General features: G+C 39.7%; 1 protein-coding gene across 6 annotated transcripts in view; it reads left to right on the top strand.

Moving 5' to 3' along the window:
- Positions 1–22918, top strand: part of FRMD4A (FERM domain containing 4A) — a 583773-nt gene that overhangs the window by 381904 nt on the left and 178951 nt on the right. The window lies entirely within an intron of this gene.

Raw genomic sequence — 22918 nt, 5'->3', positions numbered from 1 at the left:
CCTTTTTGCCCCCAAAACAGCCCTGATCCATCTAGGCATGAATGCCACTAGACCTCTAAAGTTATGCTGTGGTATCTAGCACCGAGCCATCAGTAGCAGATCCTTTAAGTCCTGTTGCAAGGTGGAGCCTCCATGGATCGGATTTGTTTTTCCATCATATCCCACAGATGTTCAATTAAATTGAGATCTAAAAAATTGAGGCCAAGTCAATACTTCAAAATTATTGTTGTGTTCCTCAAACCATTCGTGCACCATGTTTACAGTGTGGAGGGTGCATTATCCTTCTAAAACAGGCCACTGCCATCAGGGAATGCCATTTTCATGATGGGGTGTAATTAGTCAGAAACATTGTTTAGGTAGGTGGTATGTGTCAAAATTAACATCCACATGAATGGTAGGAACCAAGGTTTCACAGCAGAACATTGCCCAAACTATCACACTCTGCCACTTGCCTTCTTTCCATACTGCATCCTGATGCCATCTCTTCCCCAGGTCAGCGACTCACACACACCTGGCCACATAAGGTATAAGAAAGCATGATTCATCAGATCAAGTCACCTTCTTCCATTGCTCTATGGTCTATTTTTCTGATGCTTACGTGCCCATTGTAGACTCTTTTGGCTGTGGACATGGGTCAGCATGATTGGTCTGCAGCTACACAGCCCCATAAGGAACAAACTGGGATGCCCATTCTTTTGCTTTCAACACATTAACCTCAGGGACAAGTTTAATTGTTTCCTAATATATTATACCAAATTTCAGATGCCATTGCCCTCCGTATTCCTGGTGATTTGAAGCACTTGCTTCCCAGGTGCTTTTTAGGCATTTTACAAGCGTTGTGTAAGAGTTTTTGCACGTGTAAAAAGTTTCAGGCAAAAGTCTCCTGGGCTGGGCAAGGGGAGGAGAGCAGTTCTAGAGAAGGAGAAGAGTTCTTCAGGTGCAAAAATGTGTGTATGGCTCCCATTAAAGTCTATTGGGCCAAAAAACACCTGAATACACTCAAAAAGCGTATGTACTTTTTTGAGCATAGTATGTAGAGTGTAGGGGAACAGAGAAACTTAGAAAGAATGCGATTCTACTTGTTGAGCATAGTCAGATGTAGGGAAACAAGCTAAAAATTGCTCATGCATGATTGGGTCTTAGTTAAGCTACGTGAATTGGAGAATGTAACATCTATAAAGTAGGTGTTATCCAGACATATATTAATATTCACATCTTGCCATACTGGATTTAATAATAAAAGACCTAAAATAGGGAAATACACTGTTTAGGAGATATTCACACAACTTCACCGACACATGCTCTCTGAAGGGACGGCATACCATGTGCAGGAGTGATGTCATGGTGGCCCTAGCCATTCATACAGCTGGATCCTGCGAAACCAGAAGGAAGACCGGCTGAAGACAGCCAGACAGCCATGACAGTGGTGTGCTGGAGGGCTCTGTGTATAGGTAAGTCTGTCATAATGTGCAAGTATGCGGTGCATACTAGTACATTGGGACTTAAACCTGTAGGAAGGGCCATTGTTTTTTATTATTCTGGCGGTTTACTACTGCCTTAAATACAAATATGCAACAAAGTGCGACCAAAGAAAGTCTGCCCTGAGACTTCCTGTTAAAGACATTACTTCCACTGACATCACTACCAGCAGTTGAAATACCCGCTGGCTTCAGAACATTGCAGAGCAGCAGCGGTTTCTTACCACCTAGTAGGCATGTCATACCAGATGGCACTACATGTGTGAATGGATTATTACATGTTTTATGGACATTCGTTTTATTTAAAATGGTGCGCAAGGATATTTTGGGTCTGTGTCTCTCTGTCTGAGATCTGGAAGGAGGTGGCAGAATCATCCAGCTCGGAGTTCTCCTGGTAGTGGCATACTGAATGTGGTGGAGTATGTAGAAGAGTGGTCCTGGAAAACTTTTAGTGCGCATTGACCTGCTTATTACTTAAGAGTTCAATTACTTCTGGTAAATGAGCACTCTTTAGGGGGAACCCCATAATAAAGCAGCACATTTTGGGGAATACAGAAGTTTGTCATGCTGTGTTTGTCAAGCACTTTGGGTGGACTTTTTCATGCACATTTGTTTATGCACTTTTTTGGCACCAATTGCATATATGATTGAAAATGGTGGCACTTTTTTATGTATATATGTTGAAGTTTACACACAGTAGCATTATAGGATAATTTATTGTATTAATTGCACTAAGCACTTTGGTCACATATTTGTAATTAAGTATTGTATTAAGTATTGTATTTTAGCTAGTGTTGTCATAGTTTCGTTTTTTTTATTACTGTAGTGCAAATACAGGTGCACATACAGTGGCAGCTGGGTTCTTTAGCCTTGTTAAGGATTATTTTGAGTTATTTTCATTCTAGCATGGGTGATACATGAAGCATTCTTTAATAATGGATTTAGTTTTAGCTTAAAATGTCTATGAGCTATGGGTGGGAGGAAAGCTTATCTCCAATGTAAAGCAGGTAGCCCTGCAAGGCAGGCTGTAGTGGAACAATGTAAGAATTTTCCTAAACTACTCTATTTACCAGTAAGTATAACAAAGTTCTTATGTATATTTACCTTTACATGTAGTTACCATTGTTTTACTAGCATCTATCCACAATCTGAACAGATGTTACTATGACTTTGAAAGTATCAGCATTGGTTGTTTTCTAATGTATCTTTATCAGATTTTAACAGTTAATTTGCCAAAATCCAGCCTCTCCCAGTCCCCAGTGTCTTGAGAAACCGGAGATACACATTTGCTTTAGCCAAAAGCTATAGACCAGAATAAATGAACTATAAATATAGCTAAAAACCTTCACCGATGTGAGTTTTTTTTACAGATCTATTATCCCCACATCTGGTATTGTGGAGTTTTTGCTCTTAATGAAAAGGTTTGGGAATTCTTAGGAAAGCTTTGCTGTTGTGAAATTAAGAATAACATGTGTTGAGTTATATGCTTTCTCTTCCAATAGCCGGATGTACTGTTATGGGGGCTCTGAGGCAGTAATGGTCAGCAGTGGGGGGCTGGAGATAAAAGAGTCATAGAAAGAATTTGGGTTCTTAGTAATTCCATTACAAATGAGGCCATAGTCAGTTAATTAACCTGCAAGAGACGAAGTCATAAAACACTGCACTGTCGCAATTTCTTTTTGAAAGACATTAGTTAGTTTTGCAAATTACTTGTTACCATGCTGTTCCATAATCAGTGCACATGTATTAGTGTGTGTTTTTAAGTTGTATTTCATATTCTATGATGTAGAGACCTTTGAGCTAAAAGATATATAGCAATACCTACTTCAGTATAACTAGTTTTTATTTTTTTCAGTTGCATAAAAAAAGTATCTTTACTGCACATCCACTGTCACAATCCAGCTCATCAGGTTCAAAACCACAGATACAACAATTCTTCTAGTTTTTATATTTTCAATTTCAAAATAGTTTTAAATAAAGCATTCCTTTTAGTTCATCAGCATTGGAATGGTGGTTCAAGGGGTGAGCCTAAGAAGGGATGCTCCAAGTCACACCAGCCTGGTCCTGAGGGTCACCCTCTTTGAGTTGCCGTCAGTGCCTTATGAACCATTGTAGTGCTTACTGTCTCACCATTACACAACATTAAAAAGTCACAGCCACCAAATAAAAAAATCACCTACCCCCACTCAATTTATTAAGAAATTAAAATAAACCCAATTAATTTATTGTCTTCTTTGTTCCATTATGGTTTTCCTGCTCACTGAAAAAACTACTTAGGGTTGCATTTTGGGAATTTTCCTGTCTTCTTGACCTAGAATGCATAACCCTCATATAAATTAATTTTAGTAACTCTCAGATTCCCGCATTCCTGTTCCTATGGTCTCAGTACATAACAGATTTATGCATTTATTCATTACCAAATATTATTTTAGGTAGCATAAGGTTTCTTAAAGAATTAATTGTATTTAACAATGCCAGCATGTAAATTGGGGAAGTTTCTGAAATCTGCTGTGGGCAGCACAGTGGCTTAGTTGTAAATACTTCTGCCTTTCTGCACTGGAGACATTGGTTCCTATTCTTGTCTGGAACTTATCTGCATTAAGTTTTCATGTTCTCCCTGTTCTTGTGTGGATTTACTCCCACAATCCAAAGATGTGCTGGTAGATTAATCAGCTCCTGTATAAACTGACCCTAGTATGTGTATGCATGTGACATAGGGACCTTAGATTGTAAGCTTTAAAGCAGGGACTGATGTGCATGTACCTACATTTTTAAGATTATATTTATTATATAAATAGCATAAATAAATTGATTAATGAATAAATAGATATATAAATAAATAAATTAATCCATCCCAAGTGTAAAAATGTGTGGGAGCTTTGTTGTTCTAAATTGAAACCTAGATATTTATGTATTTATTTTTTTAATGGAGAAGAGGCCCATTTTATTTAAAGTTAAGGCATCCTTATGGATGATTGCTTAAAGCAAATGTGATTTCAACTAAAATTAATAGGAAAAAAATGAACCATAACAAGAAAGAGCATATCTGCTATATCATTGCAAACCCCTCCAAAAGCACCAATTCAACAGGCATCAGTAAGTTGGCCATACATTTCATCAACCTCCTGCAGCAGATTTTTTTTTTTTTTTTGAAGCAATGGGTTTGGACATTGATGGGGAGAAGGTAATTTTTGGAATGTATTTTCTTGAAGTACCCATACAATGTTGAAGGGCAACCAGCTGTAATTAGCTAAGCAGGAGACCTGCATGGTGATGGACCTCTTGCAGTGGAAATACAATACCATATGGCTGGTATGTTGGTATCATGGGATTGGGTGGGGGGGGGGCATTTTTGTTTTGAACTTATAAAATATTGCAAATAAACAAATCTAGCAAATCTGATCTAGTTGATCATTTAATGGACTCATTGAAAGTTAAAGATAGCAGGATTATCACTTAAAAGTAAAGTATCATTCTGGTTTCTATTGCCAACAGACACTTCAACATGTGAGGACATTGATTGATACTGTAACACTGAACTCTGAACTTTGACAAATATTTCACCTTATTTTATTGTCATGCCAGTATCTCACAATATAACACTAACCTAAATTTCAAGGAAAAAAATATACTATCCCTACTAACTTTGGACCTGCAGATCAAGCACAGATCAGTCTTCATTTTATGCGCCGTTGTCAGTGATTGGATATAACATTTTAGTTTTATTTGTACCATGTTATTAAACAAAGGCGAGCCTTTTATTTTGTAGTGTAAAGCCACAGTTAATAATAAAAAAAAAAAAGAGTTTAATTATTGTGCTCTACCCTGTACAGTGGGATCTAGTGTCACTCTGTAGGATACTTTAGATGGGTGCGAGATCCAATATTCTGTACAATTCAATTGCAAAGCTCAAATAAAGGAAAGTATACATGTAGCAAAGTCCCGGGCCCCTTTAGGCATAATTGTGACCTCCAGAGTCAAGGACAGCTGACATCCTTCTGTGTAGAGTGGGTTACAAGACATGGTGAGTGTAATGCAAGATGAAATGGTGGACACCAGACATCTTTAAAATGCAAAGAGATTTATTGTCTCTTGAACAGAACTGGGGGAGAGAGGGTTGGGGTCACGACACTCTTAGGTAGATGCAAAGATAATTATCAGACACTGAGACTTCTATAGGTGGACAGCTATACAGGCAAAGGCTTCGAGCTGGAAACACCACTTCTGCATAGGTAGGACCGCTGTCTCCAATGGCAACAATCTTGTAACTGTTAATAACTGTAATGGTATTCAACTATTTGCAACACGAACAGCTCTTCTTACCCCACACTCCCTCACTGTGGGTCTTCACTCAATGAACTCCCAGTCTCTCTCTCACTAGACTTCAGATCCACTAGTCATTGGATCCCCTGAGCTCTTTCACTTTAGCACTTAGTATATTCCTCAGGCATTATCCCCCGCTTCCTTGCTGTGTCCCTGACTTGGCACTCACAGATACTCCTTAAGATTCAGCCCCGCTGACCCATTAGGTCCCTGGCTTGGCACTCAATGATGCTCCACAAGCTTCACCTTTGCTGTCCTGCTGGGTCCCTTACTTGGCCCTTGTTGAAGTTTTCCCACTTCTTCATCGTTCCCGGCTGGCGAGAAGTCTGCTCTGGTACTGGCCTCAGCTCACTCACTGTGGTCCCCAGTAGCAAGGTGGATGGTCCCTTATTGGTGACAACGTCCCCTCTACCTCCGACCGCAACAGGTTCCCTGGACGGCGGAACTGTTACTTCTGGTTGGCCTACAAGCCTGCAGTCCCAATCCTACGCTGCTCTCCTGCTTTTGGATAGGCCTTTAGACAGCCTAGTAGCCAAATGTCCCTGGGATAAGCCTAAGGCTTACAGCCTAGCAGCCCCGGGGTGACACGACACACGTTCACCCAGACAGCCGTCCAGGTGGCACAGAACCCATATCCCCTGACTCCATCCAAATAAATAGGCTCTCCCAGCAGGCCAAGGGACCCAAGAAAATCCCTGCCCTTTGGCTGAGACACCCCATTCATTCATAATCCGTCCCTGCTATGCCCTTGTCTTATCCAATCCCACCAGCTACCCGGCCAGCTAGTGACAGAAGAGAGAAGTGCAGCAATTCCAGAATTGGGGGGAAATCAATTGACCTCCTAACAATTGGCCAAGGCAACTATTGCCTGGTAACTAAATTTACTAGCAGCCCTGCCCAAACATCAGGGTGCTACATACAGAACTAGTGATTTAAAACGGTTTTAATCAAGGTATATGTTGGCCTCCGCTAGACATCAGTGTAATCCTATTGGATAAACAAGATCCCATTTTTATAAATTAGCTTGTTAATCCTTCTGCATGGTGGGCAGACATGTAGATTGCTTTTATACACAAATCCCTTTAAAACAGGTAGAAATAAGCTGGATTGAAAGGTCGTGCCAGGACATGGGGAAGTCACGCCTGGCTGTCAAAGGCAATCAAGGAATCTGACAAAGCAGAGGAAACTTTCAAGCAATGTTTTATGGCAATAACATGACTTTATACAACAGGATACAGTGATTACTGCTACTATAATTCATTTTAATGAGAGAATGCCAATGAAAGCAAAACACAAGAAAAATCAGGAAATAAATCACTACTTTGAATAGACTGATTAGCAGCATCCTGAACTGCCATGAGTAAATCCGGGAAGCTAAGTTCTCAGTAAGATACAGTATTGGACCAAAATACCAAGACATACTAGAGATGTTATTTCTGACTGCCATGTTTAATTATTGTCATTTTATAATGCTAAATGCTTAGATTTGCAGTTATTTTGGTATTTACATAAAGCACATCATCTGCCCTAAAGCATATCTAAAGTTAGATCTCAGCAGTTGTGAAACTGGGGTCCACATTTTACAACTTTTTCTTTCCTGCATAAGGCAGAACTTTTAGATTCCTCCAGTCACGTGGGACAGCGCTGGACCTGGCTTTAGGTACTGAAATTCATTCAATCTATGGCCTGTCATGTCACCACTGCCTTGGCTTTAATCACTTGACAGAGCTACCTAACGAAGGGCTGACCTATGGTATCCATGAAATGTATGCTTTTTACAGAAGCAATTCCAAGGTTTATTTGTGTAATTGGACACTAGGCCAAGATTTATAATCTTAAGGGCCGTATACACCGGCCAAATATTGTGCGGCGTAGAATGGTTCAATAGAAGCCAGCCGACATTCGGCCCGTGTGTGTGGCAGCCAGTCGGAAATAAGCCGGCTATTCGACCAGCTTCTGTCGAAGGAGCATGACCAAAAAGGGTCTGCCGGTCGGCATCAGATCAGTGCTCTCAGCCAATGACTGAGAGTGCTGACCAGTGTGTTCTTGTTGGAAGGCAGTCCCCCTTTCAGACCACAATAGCTCAGCAGGGGAGATCACTGCACTAACATTGCATAGTTGGTAGAACAGTACCTCCTAAGCTTTTCAGGTTTTTTTTTTGTTCAGCCCACTGGGTTGAACGAAAAAAACAATGAATAGTGTGTACTAAGCTTTAGGTATTAGTCCATTTTGAACTGCGAAGGCTGGTATTCAGAGATGATGGGGTTGATTAATAAAGGCAAATACACCATTTAATTTGCAAATGAAGTTGCACCCAGAGCTTAGTGAGTGTTGTGTAACTTCACCCTGCAAAGAACACCTAATCATGTGCAAGGAACATAAAAAATAAAAACAGCACTTTTGCTTGTGCATAATTGAAAGATGGAAGTTAGGAGCGCTTCACCTCATTCAATAAGCTCTGTGGAAAATTCCCTTGTAGATTGCAACTGCACTTGCAAAGTGAACAGTCCATGTGCTTTTAGTTAATCAACACCAATATAACAAAAGCTATTAAAACGTGGATGCAGTAAGTTATACTTATATTACTGCTACTCCTTGTTGAAGCTAAAGTCTACATAAACAGTAGTAGAGAGAGTCTCCTAGTGTCTTCCTCTCCATTCATCAATGGAGCTTTAGAAAAAAACAAGCTTCAATGAAGATACCTGTATAGTCTTTCACATAACTAAGTGGAACACTGTTGTACTGTTCTGAGGTTGTAATCTCTATAAGCACCTCACTGAGCAGACATAAACACCAAACAAAATGTTATAGGGACATGAGCATCTCTGTAAGCCACTTAGACCCACCCCTCTGGTGCTGATACTGTTAACACGCTTTTCTATTTTATCTTATACAATATTTTCTGAGACTTTTTAAGAATTCAAAAGTAAATTTTCAGCATTTTGCAGTATACCGACTTTCATATTTTTCTTCACTTAACCCCCTCCATGGGAGGTTTTTATTTTCAGGATCAGACAAATCCAGTGGAGTGCTGGGGCTCTATTGTTCATTCTTTAGGTTTTACCAGCATAAAAACCCCTCTGATCATGAAGTTCTCTTTCTTCCACCAGCAACAGATTTTGATCATCTGTATATTGATCTGTGTGTAACATTTGAAACATGTGATGAAGGATGGTAAAAAAATACTTAAATGTTCTAAGCAACATATACAAGGTGGTATCAAAAAGTTTTGAGACTAGTTTTGTAACGCACCAACAGATGACAGCACAAGGCTGCAGGCACATTCACAGGGAGCACCGACCTTCATAAGTCAGTGTGCAAAAAGACATTGTTCTGTTTACATCGGGAGATGTGCAACTGCTGCTATTCTGACCATATGCCTTACCATGTCTGCTATTTCATCATGGACAGCAAGTTAGACTAAAGAGCAAATGGGGAATTCTGTGTGAAACTGGGCAAATCTGCCCCATTTGACATGATTTGGCAAGTTTACAGTGATGCTGCAATAAGTCATTTGAGGTGTTTTTAGTGGCACGCGCGCTTCAAGAGCAGAAGAACATCACTGGAAGGAGCAGAGAGATCACAAAGACCTTCAGCGAGCTCAACCCCTGAAAGCGTCAAAACCATTCGGCGACTTGTGCATAATGATCGTCGGAGAACAATAACTCGTGCCACCCAAAACACTTCAAACCACTCATTGCAGCATTGCCGCAAAACTTGCCAAATCATGTCAAACGTCTCTTTGGCAGATTTGCCCAGCTTCACGTAGAATTTGACGTTTGCTCTTTGTTCTAACTTGCTCTCCTTGTTGAAATAGCAGATGTGGTAATGCACATATTCAGAATAACACCAGTTGCACAGCGCCCAATGTTCACAGGGCAATGTATTTTGGCACACTATGAAGGCGTGCATGCAGGCTTGTGCTGCCATCTGTTGGCGTGTTACAAAACTAGTCTCAACACTTTTTGACACCACCCCGTAGTAAAGTATCTTGTGTAGGAGAAATTCTAATTCTCCTTTAATGGTAAAAGAGTAAAATAGGTTTGGTAAGTCACTCCATAATATTTACTTTATGCCCAATTATAACTGCATTAGTGAATAGAAAAACGTTACCAGTGTGGGCATTGTTGTGGGCATTAATGTTAATCAGCCAAATCAGATATAATCTTTTTTCATAAATACAACATATGTGACCATAAAGAAAGTTAGGGAAAAAAATGTATTTGCTTGTAGACATGAGAAAAATGCTAAATTTTCTTTTACTCTAATATACATTTAAACCAGTTTTTTTTTTCAATAAGCCACAGCTTAACATATAGAAAACCTCATTCATTGGTTATTGAATTTTATGAATTTCATTGGTAACCTCATTGGTTAGTCACCAAGACAAAGAAAATGATCATGGTTGAATAAAAGAAAAATACTGCCAGGATCTAGTATGCCTTTTTCTCTGAAATCAGCATGTGCACTTTTGAACATGTGCCATGTTTTATTGCACTGTCAGGCATCTTTAATAGCTTTAGACAAGAGGATACTGGGTTGTAATTCCCTGGAGTTGGCAACCTTACAGTAAGAGATTCGTGGCAAAAGCTTTTTATCTTATGTTAAAATAACCATTGATTTTTTCTTTATTTATTGTGTCCAGGTCAGTATCAAATTAGCCAAATGCTATGGTATAATGTTTTGTCAGCTTTCTAGGCTTGCTGAGCTTTTGACAAAGTACTGGGATTTTCTAATGTTGAATCATTACAAGCCAAGGTTATTTGTCTATCCTACTACAGATTCTGTTTAGCATGCACAACACTGACAGTCATTTTCTTTTAATGGATATCATGTGCACAAGTATTAGATGAGAAGATTTTTAATTCAGAATATGCATGTATGATAAATATACTTCTTGGTTTGTAGGTGAGGCCGTTGATTCTTATCCATTGTCCGATGGGTGGGATGATTTTGTTAGGAAAAGATTAGACTGGTAAATTAAGGTCAATGTTGGACAGGCCAAACCTAGCCAAAAAAAATCAACATTTTATTGAAGTCATGAGACTGAGATTATTAAAGACTATCACGATTGCCCTTAGATGTTTCATTATCCATCTAACAAACACAGTTTTTATACATTTTTCAAGTAGCAAAAAACACCTCATTGGTGATTAATTATGTTACATGATGGAAACTTCTCATACGCATATGCAAGACTTAGCAGATGGTATGTCCCCAGAATTATATCTTGTTTGTTACCAGAAGACTAAGCAGTTTACAGGTACATTTAAACACAGTCGTATTTTGGAAAGACATTCATTATTCTGGAATAAATCATCTCCTGATAAGAAGAACTTAGACTCATAAATGAAATAACATAGACAGATAATTCTTCCCTGTAATTTAAAATATAAATTCATGATTAGGCAGCTGTAAAGCTAAACCAAGAAATAGGGGTATCTGGCGGTGCACTGTGGACATAGATCCAAACTGTCCCTCATTTGGAGGGACTGTCCCTCACTTGAAACCAAATCCCTCTGTCGTTTCTGCAGTCTCATCTCTATACAAAACTTATTTTTTTTATTACCAAAAGTCTTACTCCACAGTAAATATTTTATTCAGCCTCTATTTTTCTGCATTTGTTCTTTTGGAAAGCCAATAGAATGGATAAGTACATTTAAAAAAAGCACTTGTCTGGTTTAGGCCTGGTTTACAAAAGTGCGATTTCGGATGCAACTTGACAATAGAAACCCCATTATTTTCCTTCGGGCCTGTTCATATTAATGCAGCACAGCATGGTGTGTTTTTTCCAAAAGGGTCCTGTGCTACTTTGGTGCGATGCAGCTGCAGGTTTATCCCCATAGACTTCAATTGAAATGCACCAAAACAAATTTGTTTTTTATTTATTTGTCATGTTATTGCAGCAAAAAAACACAGAACAACATCCTAACAACCCTTGACTCATCCCTGCTGTCATCTGGGGATATCCTGGCTGACAGCAAGGATGAGACATTGGTTGTTACAGAGTCGGCACCTGGCTGTTGGCCAGGAATCCCCAGCTAACAGCAGGGATGAGTCATTGGTTGTTAGGACACCAGCGGGTTTCCGCCTCCTTAAAGAGGAAGTAAACCCCTTCAAACCACTTTGACCTACAGGTAAGCCTAGATTAAGGCTTACCTGTAGGTCCAAGCAATATCTCCTAAACCTATATGGTTTAGGAGATATTTGCCCGAAAATGGGCACCGCTGTCTACGGCGCATGCGCCGTAGACAGCGGCGCGCAGGCGCACTAAATGCGGCAAGTCCAAGAATGGATTTGCCTAATTTGTCGACTCCCGTGCGCATGCGCGGGAGTGACGTCATCGCGGCTTCGCCGCTGTCATTGGTCGGAGCTGCGAGACGCCACCAGCAAGATGGATGCGGCGGACTACAGGGATCAGCGGCGACTTCGCTGGCTCCTGTGTCAGGTAAGTGACACATAATGAGCTACTATGCGATGCATAGGAGTCCATTATGCTTTACCTTTGCAGGGAAAAAAAGAGGAAGTAAACCCATCAGGGTTTACTTCCTCTTTAACAACCAGCATCTTTGTATTGCAAAATCTCCTTCCCCTACATTTAACCAGGGCTGTGGCAGGGTCCCTTTTTAATATTTCACAAAGTTGGGAGCTATGTGTGGTTGGGGTGTAGAGATAAGTGAATCAAAATGACTGGCTGAATCCTTTTCCTATGCATACACTGAAAGTATTGGTATTTTAAGTTTATACAGTGAGGGGTAAAAAGTATTTGAACCCCTGTTGGTTTTGTACGTTTGCCACTGACAAAGAAATGATCAGTCTATAATTTTAATGGTAGGTTTATTTTAACAGCGTGAGACTGAATAACAACACAAATTCCAGAAATACGCATTTCAAAAAAGTTATAAACTGATTTGCATTTTAAAGAGCGACAAAAGTATTTGATCCCCTACCGATCAGGAAGATTTCTGGCTCCCAGTTGTCTTTTATATAGGTATTGAGCTGAGATTATCTCTCTTACAGGGAGTGCTTCTAATCTCAACTTGTAACCTGTATAAAAGACACCTGCCCACAGAAGCAATCAATCAATCAGATTCCAATCTCTCCACCAAGACCAAGACCAAAGAGCTGTTCAAGAATGGCAGGGACCAGATTGAAATGTAATATATTGCAGCTTACTTGTTCTTAGTTGAGGAAACCGCATTGGTTTTCTTTTTAAGATAAGGACATGATCTGCCCTGTGTTAGTTGGCGTTGGTCGCAGGGGAGAGGAGAGAGCACTCGATTATGGCTGGCAATGCCTGGGAGCTGTGATTTCACCCATAGGCTTAGTATGGCCCATCCATTGTTGGCACTTCCTCCTCTTCTCTGCAGTTGCCCTTGGCTGGCACAGGGGAGCTGGACTGGACCAGATTGGTCAGAAAGAAGGAAAGTATATACATTTTTCTTACACAGATTAGTCAGAATAAGTGATAAGAGGGGGATGGAAGGTGGTGGCTGGTGTTTTTTTTTGGGGGGCAAACAACCGCCGGGCCACCGGTGGAGCGGAACCAGCACAACTGCCCCAACCCCCCCCCCCCCCCCCCCCCCCGTGGTCTGGGACTAACACCCCAAGCAAACCCCCACCCTCTGTCTGCCGGTCAGTTCTTACCCTGGATGCGGTCGGTGAGAGCAGTGGTGGTCTTTATGGAGTGCAGAGCTGATGCGGCCATCATCCAGCGCAATATCTTGTTCATCTTCCAGCATGGTCGCCCCTGTCCTTAAACGCGGCTGGCTTGGGGAAAGTTGCTCCGGTGTCCTCTCCTGGAGTAGCTTTCGCGGTGCATCTCCTCTCTGCTCCTTCCAGGACTAGGCATCCAATAGGATCTGCCTGATGTTTTGGCCAATCGGAAAGCGTGTTTCATACCCACTTTCCAATTGGCTGGGAGGAGGATCAGTGTTGCAACGGCGAATATTCATTCACTGTTGCATCACACATGGGTGGGCTCTGGACACAGTTCACTGCACCCCTAACCCACACTATTTTGAAGCGTATTAGAGCCTCTGTTGAGGGGGGGCAGCGCCCTTGCATCTACAATGCATGGGCCGCCACTGGGTGTGGAGCATTTTTAAGATTTGTTAGGTTTATCCTGGAATACTGTAATCTTTTCAGTTTTATCAAAGCTAGTGTTTACTGAATACCCCCAATTTAGGTCACTGAAATTATCTCTTGAGCTGCCTACAGTTATGTCTGCTATTGTGTAACAATCTATATTTTTAAATATTCACATTTTCTTACATGTATGCTTTTTCTGTTTGATTTATTATTCTAAACCTCTGTTTTATAATGTTTATGATAAATAGAAGTCCTCCTGGGTTATACCTACCTCTAGTGGTTAATGGTGCGCTTTAGGATTTGATGGGGTAACCCAATGATACCGCCATCCTTTACTATTTGCATTTATTATACACTCAACCCATGTGGTGATCGTCTGTCTGCACAGAAATTATTTCCATCTTGAGGACTGCAGTACTTGTTAACCCAGCCAATCCAAACCAAGCTGTTACTTACCCACAAAATAAAACTAAAGCTGATTAAACAAGTTTGTAGCGTGTTATTCCATCTCTCCGCAGACTTCTTCCTAACAGACAAGTGATTTGCATGTTTGGAATTAAAAAGAAAAAGATCATCAAAAATGCAGACAAGCAATTATTTTTCCGCAACATCTGTTTCCTTTTGCACATGTCTAATTGCACGCTGTTTGAAGGCTGCCATAGAGAAATTTTGCAGAGTCTGGTTTATACAGTATAAGCTGCGATCAATAGGATGGAGAAATTGTAAGGCTGGTGCTTTGCCATTGATTACAGTTACTGCAGAATATTCTATTTTAAGCAGTTTTGAATCTGAGAGCCAGAGAGCGTCATTAACAGTAAATGTCACTGTGTATCTGGTGTCAACGCACATTAACACCGCAGTTGTGAGTATAATAGAGCTAGACAGACAGAGAGCTGCCATCAAATTTTCTTTTTATCTGCGAGAGTTTTTCAACCATAATCTTGGTTTAGATTTTAACTGTGGCATAATACACACGTTTAAACATAATGAGGATGATAACAATTTGGAGAAACTGTATTGTTTGACATTTTACCTGGAGTTCTATTATCTCCACTTCTTATTAAAAAAGAAGTACTCTAAGTTTCAGGACATTTGTTCACAGAAAACCAGCTATGGAGAATTCTAAAAAGATATAGGGAAAACAAGGTAATGAATCCAATTGCTCTACTCAGGGGGGTTTATTTACTAAAACTGGAGAGTGCAAAATCCGATGCAACTGTGCAAGGTAGCCAATCAGCTTCCAGTGTTTTTTTTTTTTTTCTCAAAGCTTTAATGAATAAGCTGAAGTTAGAAGCTGATTGGCTACCATGCACAGCTGCTCCAGATTTTGTATCAGTTTTAGAAAAAGTAATCCTAGTATGTTGCTTGAATTTATGGTGGCTATCCAGGCCACCCTAATACATGTCTACAATTCACTCTTTCAGGAGAGTTAGAGACCAGTTCCAAGCTGTGTGTAAAAATCAGTCTGTGGGCCTGGTAATTATCACAAAGCCTATCTTTGATGTAACCATGTTAGCAGTGTGCTCAGAGAAAGTTGCTGCTGGACCCATGGGTCATTCAGTTTTTGGTAGATATTAGTTAAAGTGTATCTAAACTCCAAAAAGTATATAATGCAGATTTCCATGCCTTATATGAAGTGGCTACATTAGGATTTTTTTTTCAAGCTTTCTTCACTTTATTTACAAATAGTAATTTTGCGTATAACCCATTTTGTGTCTCTGGGTGACTATGTTCATTCCTCTACTTTGTCTATGGAGGAAACCATGGTTGTAGCCCAGGCAGGACAATAATACAAGCAAAAAGAGAGCCAGGAAAGGCACCACCAGATTAAAAACAGTTGCATTTCTTTGAAACACACAGGTGCATACATCCACTTACATATAGTTTTGAGAATTTCCAGCACAAAAGTCCTCAGAGGCGTCAGCCAGCATTAGAGAGCCTGTAGATGTTTTTCCCATCAGATGGAGGGTCCTGACCCGCAGAGCTTCCCTGTCTGACGGCATACACCGAGATCGAGGCTTGGCTCAGGTCCACAGTGGAACGCAGGCGTCGAGCGTGGTGATGTCACTGCCAATAGCGACGACGTTTCGGAGCATGCGCACTGCGTGTAGACAAACAGGCGCCCTCCTTCCTCAAGCTTAGGGGAACTCAGGCTGTGCGCAGCCTTAAATGTGCTGGCCAGCACATTTAAGGCTGAACACAGCTTTAAATGTGCTATAACAACAACAACAAAAAACACTTTTGGGTGGACTAGCCACTGGAGCTAGTGGGGAAGCATGCTTTTATTACCAGTGGTAGTTGACAATTGAACCAGGAAATAAATATATTTTGCTGTTAGAGTCCACAAAATTTAGTAAATCCTACCTATAATTTAAAAAACACTTTTGGGTGGACTAGCCACTTGAGCTAGTGGGGTAGCTAGCTGAGTAAGATCAATACCCATATTGAAATTACAGCTATTCAGCTAATATTTCTTTATTTACAATGAATGCAAAAGCCTTTAAGTTTACATTCAAATAGGTTTATAGTAAAGACTATGTGTACCACAGACACTTATATGGAAATCTGGCCCACGTTGCTGAAGAAAAACCCTTGATGGCTCAACACTAGGGATGATGCCTGGGTTTAATTTTGCCTGGTTTAGGACTGCAAATTGTTTTCAAACCTTGCTTGAAGTTTGGGAACTTTGCAGAGAACTCCATTGAAGTCTATTGGGGGTAATATATATATATCATTAAGAAATTAGCAGATCATCCATATTTTCTGTGAATTTCTGTGGTAATGGTGTGCTAATTGCAGGCCTGGAATGGGTTCACACTAATTGTGCATAGGACAAGCTCTGGCATAAAAATAAAATTAAAGCAGGACAATGGGCATCCTTGTCATGTGCTACTGGATATGGTGAGGAAAGGGTGAGGAAGAGTGTACATTAATCTTGACCTGAGAGGAAGGATGTGAATAAATATCATTGATTCAGGACATCATAATTTCTTCCAGGTGTGTCTAAGCATCCGCCCCATGAACATCCAAGTCACCCAGTCAAATGCATTTTCAACGTCTGTGAATAGTAGAAGCATTGGGATATACCTGAACTGATCTCTAACAATATTATCTCCGGCCTCTCTAGTAGGCACAAAATCATCTTGGGGAACATGTGTCATTATTCTCAGTGCTAGGATTGTAGTAAATAGTTTTGGATCTGTATTTAGCAACAAAATTGATCATTAAAGGGGGCTCTTGTCTTCTATTCAGATAAGGTAACATGAAAAGTCAGAAGGAAAATGTTTACTATGCTCCACTGTGCTAAATGACCTCACAAAGTGTGGACTGAGTAAATGTGTTAGTGTTTTGTAATATGAAAATTTGAACCATCTGAACCTAGGGCTTTCCAAGTTTAGGCTTAGGTTATTTTGGCCATAACAAGGTCTTCTGAGATAATTGATGTCTTCATGGCGCTAACTGTCTCATTTGGGATGCAATGTAAATTAGCCTTTGTAAGATACCAGCGGATCCTTTGTGTTAGAAAAGCTGTTGCAAGTCTAAGGTGGGTGTTTGGACATTGTATAAAGAGAAATGGTATCCCTTAAATGTTTCAGCTGTTACCACAGATTTGGACACCCTACTGTCCTGTTGTGTATAGATTTCTAGTATTTAGGACTTCTCTTTTTGAGTTCTAAGGGTCCAAGCGAGGGTTTATAATATGTATAATATGTATTTTATAATTGTAGTTTTCTATTGAAATCATTTTAAAATAAGTTTATATAAGGTGATTTTCTAAATGTTTTGTATGTTACTAAATGTATCAGGCCATTAACTACCACAAATGATCAGCTGGAGCTAATAACTTGCAAAACCTCCCCAACCCTGACCCAACTAAAAAAACTTCCACACTACAATATATATCCAAATAAAACATACTCTATTAATTAACACTGGTATATGCAAGGATTCAGAAACATCCTTAAATATATGAGCAAATCAACTACCCCATAGACAAATATACTGAATTGGTGTGGGGTGGAAGAAAGAAATGTATGACATAATAACAATGCAAGAAAAAGTTACCACTTTGTCTGTGTTCTTTCAAGCTCAAGACTGCTGTATTCATGGTAAGTTTGAGCTGTAGTCAGATGGACTGAATAGGTCATAAAAATATGCAATCTATTACATGTACTGTACCTGAGCAAACCTTGCCAGTCTCAATGGAGGAGTATGCCTTGGCAACGCTGTGGTCGTAGTACATTACTAGAGTAAACATGCCATATGTGTGGCTCTAGTGAATTTTGAGTTTTATTTAAACAGGACTAGCTAAGGCTAGGCAGACTTTAAGTCAACAAATCACTATATATATGCTCTTGGCGATAGGCCTGGGAGACAGATAAAGCTAAGCACTTTGATTATCAGCAGTACGTAATAATACATAATGTATCCTGCGTTACATTATTTAAAGTATTACACTGATTGCATTACCAAGTGTGTTTCTTAATAGCTTTTTCAGATTTAGTGTTCATATACACTATTCAAACTTAGTAGGCTCTGCCTAAAAACTGCAGTGCAACTCTACTTTCATGTTTCAAACTTGTTCTATTCATTCATTCCACTTTCTCATCCCCTCTTCCCTGACTTGACAATTTTTCCACCACTTGACATATTTGATTATTCACTCCTTCTTTTCTGCTAGCGGTCCTTGTCTTTACAAATCTGCTTTTAATATCCAATCATAAGACTTGACAGTACATTAAATACCTTTCTGATGTTATCCTTTTCACTTTTATAAATTTTCTTTTTTCCAATAATAAGCTGCTTAGAAGCTGTTTCATGCAGGTCGATAAGAATTAGTTCCCGTTTTATAATTATTTATTTAACATATTGTTATCTCTCTTGCTATATAAAATTCTTCAATGTGTGCAATGTGTGTATGCAACAGTTTCGGACAAAATTCGACGGATTTGGTTGTCGGAATGTCTGACCGTGTGTACAAGGGCTTACACATTTATGTAATTCATGATCAGATGCACCCAGTACATATCTGCTTTAATCAGATGCTTCCAGTGTTTATCTTAGGATATTGAGGTAAATTAGCAGTTGTATAGGGCTGTCTTTGCTGTTTGATCTTTTTTTCTGTGGGTTTACCAGTATAAAGTGATATTGAGGGATTTTAGCAAACATGACTCCACTGCCAGACAGCTAGGAATGGTAAGATAAATGTCCCACCTGGCCGAGATTCAGAGGGCAGCTGATTTAACTTTTTGCATACTTTTTTCACTTTTGTAAAAGCCTATGCTGTGAAACAATCATTTCACAAAAGCACTCATCAGTACACAGAGATGTACATGAGCAGTTTTATTGGCTTCAAGTTCTGGAATTACAGAAGAAACCTGGAAGTTTCTTCGACGATTGGTACAGTTCTTTGTCTAGAAAAAACACGTGATATAGTAATTAAACAAAATGATAACTTTCTACTGGGTCAGATTAAATCTGATTAGACCAGGAGCAACTTAACCTCCCTGGCGGTATGATTATTTCGGATTTTAGGTGCTAAAAGCGGTACCATTATTTTGCATGAAAATTTGGCGTTTTATATTGTAGTCCTGCAATTCTTAGGAATAACTCACTTAAATCTGTCCAAACCAGAGTCTAGCAGACATCCCGGGTATAATAAAGTTTGAAAAATGAAATCATAAATTATAATATAATAAATAATAAATAATTGTACCAAATAATAATATAACAATAATAAAAATTATTCAATAATGTAATCAAATCAAAAACACTGAAATGTGCTCAGTTGCAGAATTGTCACTGCATTACTTTTCAGTATTTGATGACGGATCTCCCCACAAATCACTATCGCTCAATTCTGCGAGTGATTACAATTTATTATCGCTGTTTTCTAGCTGGTCTAAAACCATTTTTGATGTAAAGGGACAGTTTTGGTTGCTATGGACAATCTCCAGTTTCCAGGCATAAAGAACTGTTTTTATTACATAAAACTGCATGCAGGACTCTGGGCAGACCACTAGGGACAACGGGGATGTGAAATATTTACATACAGCAATGTAATCTGTAAGATTACATTATACTGTATGTTTACTGTTTGTTTCACTTTTTGAATTTGGCGCCGATCTCCGTCCCCGTGCGTCGCAACGCTCGCAGGGCACGGAGATCGGCGATGTGATGCATCGAGCGAGACACGGCTCGCTCGTACAGCGGGGAGACAACACTGGATCCGAGGGAGAAGGTAAGTAAACCTCCTCCTGGATCCAGCAATGCAGTCCCGAGTCTGGCTCGGGGATACCGCTTTTGGTATGAAAATTCCACCCCGAGCCAGACTCGGGAATACCGCCAGGGGGGTTAACGTGATGTGCGAAGTGTCAGTTTGTTGACTGTTTGGGGTTGATTTACTAAAGGCAAATAAGCTGTTCACTTGCCAGGTAATTTTTCACTTAACTTAGTGAATATGGTGAATATTGCAAATAAAAAAACTGCAAATTAAGCCCAATGACATGCATACAATATTTGAAAAAATAATATTTTTGCTTTCGCATGGTTGGATGATGGAAGTCAGCAGAGCTTCATCTCATTCTCTAAGCTAAGTGAACAGCCTATTTGTCTCTCATAAATCAACGCCTTAGTGTCTGATTTACTGAGGTTGTATGTTGAGAAATAAACATCAAGTTTATCCTATAACAAAATCACACAGGTTAAGTCCAGGGGAAGGCAAAAATCTCTAAGCCCTTGTACACATGGTCGGACATTCCGACGGAAAATGTCCGATCGGACCACGTTGTCGGATAATCCGACCGTGTGTGGGCTCCATCGGACTGTTTCCATCGGAATATCCAACCGACAAAGTTTTAGAGCTGGGCTATAAAATTTTCCGACAGCATGATCCGATCGGACTTTGTCCGATCGTTTGTAGAGAATTCCGATCGGACAAAGTGCCACGCATGCTCAGATCAAATTCCTAGACCAAAGCTATTGGCTACTAGCCTGAACGTAGTCCCGTCGTAACGAAATAACGTCATCACGTTACGAACGATCGGATTTTCCGACAACTTTGTCCGACTGTGTGTATGCAACACTAGTTTTGGACAAAATCCATCGGACAAAATCCAACGGATTTTGCTGTTGGAATGTCCGACCGTGTGTACAAGGGCTAAGAAGAATATCTCTTCTTGACCCCACAAGGACACACAGATCAGTTCCCACAGCTTAACTATTTTCACCATAAAGATTCCCCTTCGTAAACTGATAGCAAAATTGTTTTATCCGTACATAGCATATGTCTTCCAATTCCCTGTACAGTACTAATAATAAAAAGCTAATTTGCCAGATATTTATATTGACCTTAATATAGTTATGCATATTAGGTCACCACTAAGGCATCTGTTTAGCATACTAAACAAGCCCATTTGTTTTTATTTTTATAGTAAATAAGAACTTACGTCACTTTTAATTTAGTTGCGTATTTGGAACCCTCTGCAAACCCTTTATATTCACCAAACAGTGGTCTATAAGACTTTACTAGTCCTTCAGACATGTTTCAGCAAGCTATTTTATCTTGTTTGTAATTTACATTTGCAGCTCCTGCTTGGCATTGAGTTCATATAGCTGCTTAGCTTGCTGTAAGCCAGTTTTCCTAAATCCTTTCTGGTTCTGTATTCTCTGTCTGTATTTTATTTTGTTCATAGAGACTCCTATTACTACCATGGCCTATTAAATTGCATCTGCTGTTTTGTCTACCACATTTCACCTTATTAGCAAAAATAGCCCCATGACTTTTATCCCATCCTCCAGATTAATCATAACAACCCTGAACAAGGCCTATTAGCGAATGCTCCTATTTACCACTGCTATATATGCTATATATCGCTATATCATGTATTTTATATAATGTTCACTACTACCATTTGTCTTCTGTTTTTTTAACATGTTCTTTCCCATGTACATACATTTATATTAATAAAGTCAAGCTGAAAATTAAACTTTGCTATAGCAAAATTGTCTAGAGGCACAGCTATTTATTACTTTTTCATAAAATGGTTATCAGTGAGATAACTATTATACCTTAACGTGTTACTAAACCCAGGACCCTGCATTCAATATATCTGGTCTCCCACAGTACACAGAACATGGAAATGCAATTATTTTAGTAAATACAAAATGCTAAATACCTTTTCTAATCACCAGCTTGTAGGAGGAGTTTTCATTCTCCCATGAATGTCCTATAAGGATGCAGGACCCCAGATCCCCTGTCTGGACAGTACTGATTGGCTCTGTGCTGATCACATGCACTCTCCCAAGAAAAGAAAAAAACCTCTAGCAATAAACACAAATCTGAGCATGTGCAGACTGACTCCACTAACTGTCTTATCCAGAGATGGTTAGGGGATTGTGGAAGAAGGGGAGGATCTGTGCATACAGGATCAAACAGTCTTTTTACACAATGCAGAGGACTAACCCCTTAGGTTCCACCGTGCGTATAATGCCTTGTACACACGGTTGGAAATTCCAACGGAAAAAGTCAGATTGGATTATATTGTGGGAAAATCCGATATTGTGTGGACTTTATCCGTCGGAAAAAATTTGAGAGCAGGATCTCAAATTTTCAGACAAAAAAATCCGATCTGACTTTTTTCGATAGTTTATGGAGAATTCCGATCGGACAAAGTGCCACGCATGCTCAGATCAAATTACGAGACCAAAGCTATTGGCTTCTAGCCTCAATGTAGTCACGTCGTAACAAAGGAACGTCATCACATTCCGAATGATCGGCTTTTTCAACAACTTTGTCCGACCGTGTGTATGCAACACCAGTTTAGGTCAAAATCCTTCGGGAAAAATCTGACAGATTTTGTTGTTGGAATGTCCGACCATGTCTACAAGGCATAACAAGCATGCTTAACTGTATATACAGATTTTACAGTTGTGGGTTTAGTAACACTTTAAACCATTTTGTAAAAAATTTTTTATGTTTTTTCTACTAATTATTTTCACCACATGCAAGATTACCTCTGCCATTA

This window comes from Lithobates pipiens, unplaced genomic scaffold, assembly GCF_037356315.1.
Source record: "Lithobates pipiens isolate NorthernLeopardFrog02 unplaced genomic scaffold, aLitPip1_a1.2 Scaffold_8, whole genome shotgun sequence".
NCBI classification, from domain to species: Eukaryota; Metazoa; Chordata; class Amphibia; order Anura; family Ranidae; genus Lithobates; species Lithobates pipiens.
Note: the sequence above shows the minus strand (reverse complement) of the source record. Positions and strands in the feature narration are given on the sequence as shown.